The sequence below is a fragment of the Chaetura pelagica genome, unplaced genomic scaffold, assembly GCF_000747805.2.
Source record: "Chaetura pelagica isolate M959 unplaced genomic scaffold, ChaPel_1.0 scaffold512, whole genome shotgun sequence".
NCBI lineage: Eukaryota > Metazoa > Chordata > Aves > Apodiformes > Apodidae > Chaetura > Chaetura pelagica.
The window spans coordinates 1,195,143-1,201,731 of record NW_009952482.1 but is presented as its reverse complement, the minus strand read 5'-3'; positions in this window follow the sequence as shown (position 1 = coordinate 1,201,731).

Here is a 6,589-nt window from a genome sequence, read left to right as displayed (position 1 = left end):
CAATCCTTCTGGGTTTTTCCTTCGTGTAAAACATTGGGTCAGTAATATGTGAAAGGGCTGTCGGTCTTTAGATTCTGTTCATTGCAACAGATTGGTTTGTCTGCATGGTAGCCGTGCTGTGTCAACAGCATAAAAAGTAGTTCTGAGTGCACCATCTTATCAATGGTACACAGGTTAGTTTGTTTTAAGAAGAATGTAGTAGTAGTAAAGAAAAAACAGGGCTTTTTTTTGTTTTTATTTGGTGTGTTTTTTTTTTGACAGGTTGGGAAATAAATGCCTTGTTACAAAATGGGATGTGTAAGAAAATGCTTGAGGATACAGAGTTGACATTCTCTCTAAATGGACATTTTGTGTACATCAGCTCTCCTAATTCTTGAATTACTAAAAAACTTGATTTTGTGACAGCCAGGTCTGTGAGATTTTGGAGCGTAAGAGCTGTGAGATGGTTCATTTGTTGTGGTGCTCAAACTTAATTAAATGTGACACTGGCTCAGAAAACAACATGCAGGTTTCCCAACAGCTAAAATTGTCAAGAGTGTAGTGTCCTAAACAGAAATGAGAGGGGTCAGTGGATCTTACATGTATGAAATATCAAGGAGCACAAGTCTTATGCAGTGGTCGAGTAATTTCTAGGATTACTGCAAAGCACTTTCAGCCACTCTTGCTTTTCAATATCAATTTTGCATATTACCATTATGGAGAGGGCATTATGTTTTTAACTACAGAAAGTGCAGTCTGATGGGAAGATTCTCAAGAACATTTTCAAGTGTGTTTTTTCACAGGAATAAGCATATTGACTTAGCAAAATACTAAGCTTTTCATTAAGGCAATGTGCTGAAGTGGCAAACATCATGTGACTTACGTGAATTTTAAGTCATATCTGTACCTCTTTCTTGGTTTTATGGCTTTAAGCATATGAGTGGAATTCTTTTAGCTCACTTCTCTTTCATTTGTTTAGTTATTCAGAATGCTTAATGGGTAATTACTATCTTTAAAATGCTGCAGTGCCTAAATGGAGGGTGATATTGAAGAGGTTTCTCTATGGAAAATACATGACTTACAGTTGCAGGTTTAATTTATACTTATGCTCAGCATTTTCAACTAGTGTCTGTGTCTGTGTGCCACAGAAGAGTGATGTTGAAAAGGCTTGTAAACCCTGTCCCTTTGGTTTCTCCTGTTACCTAACACTAAAGCAGCAGACGGGAAGAAGTAACAGGCTATGGCTGAGGAAAGAGGCCTTGCCTTTCAGAAGCTAATGTCAAATTTCTCTTGCAGTGTTAGTTTCCTTCCAACACCGTCTTGGTGTATTATCTTTCCTCCCTGCCTTTCCATATATATTTATCTAAATATGAAAGACTTGCTGTTTTTAATAATTTAAAAGAGGAAAAAGAAACCAACCATAAAGCAAAACTCCCAAATTAAGCAAGAATAAACCCTGAAAAACCTATTGCTGATTCAAATTTTTTATTTGGTGCTGTGTCCCTGCCATCTTTGGAGCTTCAGAAATAAGAAGCATGCCCTGCATGCAACAGCCTGGTTTTCTGTGTTCTGTGTTTACATGGGAAGGCAGTAGCGTTTGCATGGTCATCCAGGTGATGGAGGGATCTCTGCCTTGGTTAAGTGACTGAGAAAGAGCTGGCTGACAGGGGTTAGGGTTTAGAGAAGAATAACTGCATTTCCTAGAGTTCGAATGCGTAATGGCTCTTGAGTGGAGAAGCTCTTCTTTCCTGGCCTTGAGATGTGCAGTCCCTTCCTGCTTTGTCTACCCATCTTTAAAGATGAATTTTTCCTTGTGCTCTGCAAGTAAAGTTAACTGTTCCTGTTAGTCATCATTCAGATGAAAGCAGAGATCCCACAGCTGCAGCAGGGAAGAAGTACATCTGCTGTGGGCCCTTATGAGCTGCTAATCCCTGCTAGAGGGGTGACTGAGTGACCTGGGTTGCAGAGGAAAGGGAGCAGGCGACATGCAGGGGGATTGCACAAAGGCTGTACATGTGGGAAACGCAGAAAGTCGTGGGAAAAGAGGCACTTCTTGTATATGAGGATAAAAAATGTAAAAAAGTCTAAAGGGGATGTGCGTTCAGATTTGTGCTTGGGACTGATTTATCTCCTCATGCAACTTGTGGATGTAGTTTAATGTATTGTTACGTCTATGAATCTCAGTATACGTGTTTTATTTTGGGTACATAATGCTAGTAATAGAATGCAGCATAAATCAAATAGAGTTTAAACTGACATGGTGCCTGTTTAACAGTTTAGTACTTGTTTTCACAATTAAATTACTATGAGTTATGGTTTAATATCTACTGGGACCAACGGTGCTGTGTGGCAAATTGTGGGAGACAAAGTGTGTGTGACTTTTACTCACATTAATTCTAAGTGTGAGTAATCTCTCTTTGACTTCCCATTTCAAAAACTAATCTCAGTTTTAGCTTCAGAGTCACCACTTTACATCTGTGAGCAGTTTCTGACCTGAGCAGCCTCTTCTCTAGCCTCAGGTAACAATTACACAGTCTGGTTCAAAAGAATTTGGGAAGCGTTGTCAATACTTTACATTTTTCAAGGACACGTGGCACAGTATATTTCAGGCCAGATTCTAATATCCTTTCTTAATGAGCAGTTTTTTATTGCAACAGGGTCCAAATCCAAAGGTTGAATATAGCAGATAAAAGCAGCAGAATTTGACCACTTTTTGGCTCTTACTGTGTCCTCTGTGAACTTCAATAATGTTTTTTCATTATGTTTCTGAGATAATCCCGGTTTTCTGCTGCTTGATGTATTTCTAACAACTCTTGAAGTCCAATGGATATGGTATTTTCTGGAATGAAGTGTGTGTTTGGAGGCTGGGGGGGAGTGTCAAGCTGGTTTTTGTCCTTTTGTTTTTAACCTCTCTTCCATAGAAGACACAGTGTCCCACAGACAGATAGAACAATGCTATATTCCATTTTAGCACTGAATCACAAGCAGGGTCTTTGGAATTAAATTTGGCGAATTGCCTGGATATGTTCAGTTTTTAACAAGCACTGCTTTGTGCATTAGCACCCTACGCTTCCTCCCTCCCTCCACCCCCCCCCCCCCCCCCCCCCCATGCTGCCACTGAAGAGAGAAGGAGAAACAAAAAAACTCAGAAGAGAATAAAAGCATCTGTTAAAGTGAAAATGGGGAAGAAAGAAGGGATGAAAAGAGGACAAAAAAATGTATTCCAGAACAGCTGTCATGTCTTTGTCAAAAGAGCTGGACATAATTTTTAAGTTAGTCACACTCCTGAGTATGTATTACTTCCCTCCCCCCCTTCCCCCACCATAGGTGCAATGTAAACAAAACACAACTTTTTTGTTTAGAATGCAGATACATTTTTCACAGAATGTCTGAAAGCTCATTTACCAGGAGCTTGAACCCAGGCATAAGCATGTGAACATTTGACACTTAATTTGTTCTTTTTTCTGGTGTGTGCAGTTGGAGGTATGCTGCAGCAAGGAATATAGATTATTATTGACCATAGTAGCTAGGGTAAAGCTTGGATCAACTTTAAGGTCCATGTTAAGACTGTATGTTATTAAACATTGTTTGTGCTGCCTTTTTTTTTTTTTTTTTTTAATTTGCTGAAGGATAAATGGAAGTGTGAAGCTCAAAGGATTATTTTCCTTGGAAGAGACTTGTGAGAACGTATCTCATGACCTGAAAGAAAGTATCCTATGAAGAAAAGCACCGTTCTGCTGTTGATAAGATTGTTGTTAACTTATTGACAAAATGGTGGGCGAAGACCTCCTTCCCACCCCACTATCCTCTTTTAGTTAAGTCAAGCAGTGTGATTGTGAATCATCGTTAAGGTATTGTTTTTTGCTCAGCTGAAAAAAAAATATTTGTCTTCTACATTTATTGCAGTATCTTGTTGCAGTCTACCTACAGAGAAAAAAATAATAAAATATTTCAATGAGAATGTATTCCTAGAATTAACTGTCCTGCAGTGGCTGCACCCAGTACTGCATTCCTAAGAGGCAGGATTCATGAGCAAGTGTGCAAATAAGCTAACCCATTAATGAGACAGGGAAGGAAAGTGAGTGGTGCGGTCGGGGCAGCCCTTTCTGCTCCCCAGCTGTGCTGTACTTGCAGGTGCTGGGGTCACCAGGCAAAGCAGAAAATTGAGGGCTGTGAAGCTGAAGGCAATTCTTGTAATTCTTTTGAACTGCAGGCAAAATTATTTCACAGTGAGAATTAAACCAGAGGAATGTATAAGCTCAAATATTTTAAATTTAGAGAACGAAGGGAAATCCATAGTCAAGTAACTGGTCACAACATATGGTGGGTGTTTCTTCATTTGTATTCTATTTTTGACCTAGGGGTGAAGGCAAATGTCAGTTATCCTCATGCATTGTGCTTTGGTTTGAATCTCAGAGCAGTTCTAGAGCACATGGACCAAGTTCCTTTTGGATGAAACCAGACTGAAATACACCCTCTGGAAAGTTCCCACCATGGGGGGGTTGATCAGTTCATGGGATCAGGCTAGATCTGGCTTGAAGTTCACCTCCGCTCCTGGAAGTGCATGCTCTGTGGGTACTGAGGCCTCAGCAGAGACTGTTAGCCCTGCAAACCAGCTGCTGTCACTTTGCAAATGTATTTCTCAGTTGGTTCTCCAGTGAGCACTTAAAACACGATGACTGAGCTATAGACAGCCTTTGTACTTTATTTGCCAGTGGTTTTGTTATGCAGACAATATGAAGGTCTATTTTAAGAGGATTAATAATCTGAGTTTCTGAATTTATTAGAAAATAGAGGATGACTATTTTTAAACAATAAATCTGTTTAAAGTCAGGTGTTGTTTGAATGAAGAGCACATCCTTTTAATGCACTCCAACACCTTCAGCACTTATTAGTTTACCAAAACAACAGTACATAATACCATGTACCAAACCTCCCTTAAAAAGGGACACGTGTAGCTGGTAAGTAGAAATCGTTGCATCTGATCACTCCTGACTATGGGTATGCTGTATTTTAAATCTGCATGTGGTCTCCGATACGCTTACAGCAATCCACACTAGTTTTGGCACAAGTCTTGATGAGAAGGTGTGGGTCTGAGAGAAGCCAGAGAGATGGGGAACCCTCCTGGGAAGGTGGAGGAAGCAGGGGAGGTCTTTGTCTCTCTCCTTTCTGCAACACAGGTAGGCTCGTGCATGCTAGGGCAGGGGCAGGCATGGTCTTGTTCATTGAAATGAGAGAAATGTTTGCACCACAGCATGGAAATATGTATTTAAAGAAAAAAGCCATTTCAGTAGCCTCTAATTCTGGGTGCTTAGCTAGTGACTGCTGCTAATCTGATTTGTCTGTCTTTCAAATCTGGAAGAAAGCATGAGCTACTTGGGTATATGCTGTACACAGTAATCATATAGGTGATATTATCAATGTAAGCTTCAGCATAGGTTTTCAAAGCTCAGAAGTAGTTTTACTTTTGAAGAAAACTAAAGCAAGTCTTTAGGACAGCCCCCAGCCATGCTTGAATAGCTGACTGGGATTCAGAGTAGCATCTGTGCCACGGAAATGGTGCATGTGAAGTATGAAAAGTTGGAAGGTAGTAGGGGAACCACAAAGAGTGCATGTGAAGTATGAAAAGTTGGAAGGTAGGGGAACCACAAAGGGAGTGCCGTTATTGTGGTGTATTTGCCTTGGCTTTTAGCTGTTTGTTGCGTCTTTTGATTTGTGGTAGTTTATGTTTTTGTTTGAGAGAGCAGACTTCAGAAGTAAAACAATGAAGTGATGCTAAAATGGTGGTGTTGAATAGGCCGCAGCACAACTTCAATAGTGCGTATTCAGGTGGAATATTGACAGAAATACTTCAGTATTTTTAGTCAAACTGGATCTGTACCACAGCTTACTGCAGCCTGGCAGATGAAATCCTCATCTCATGCTGAGCCTGATGAGAGCTGTGGGTCTCCTGCACCAGGTCCAGGTCTGCGGGTAGAGGAGGCTGAGCACAGCTGGGAGACAGAGCTGAGGGGGCCGTGTCCTACAAGAGGAAGTAGTGAGGCTCATTAGGCTTGCACAGGTAGGGTGAAACAGCTATTAGTAAGGATGCAGTGTCCTTGCTGAATGTGTTACTGGAAGGTGGAGGGTCACATCAAATTAGCCATGGTCTAAGCCTCAAGACTGTGTTTCAACAGTTGGGGTGCAATAAGTGTGCTCCTGGAGCACACGTTTTGGTTTAGTTTCATTAAAAAGAAAGCCAGTTTGTGTGCTCTGAGACTACTGCAATGTGGGATAAGGTATGGTACAGGGGAGGGGGAGTGACTGGGAGGTTTTTATGCGAAGTGCACTTACAATTTCATTTAAATAGTAATTTTTAGGGTTTTTTAGTATAGATGTTCCCTACCTGTTCAATCCATATGTGTTTCTGTAAGAGGACAGTGCTAATTTTTTCTAATTTTTTCAATTTATGGTTAGTGTTCCATGGCGACTGAATGTGTTCCTGCCATGTTCCTAGCCTTTTGGTTGTTTTTTTGTTGTTTTCGACTGGAACATATCACTGGGGTATAATTCAGATGACACTGTCCATCAGTACTGAACTGCAGTGTTGCCCTTGTCGAAATTTGTCTCC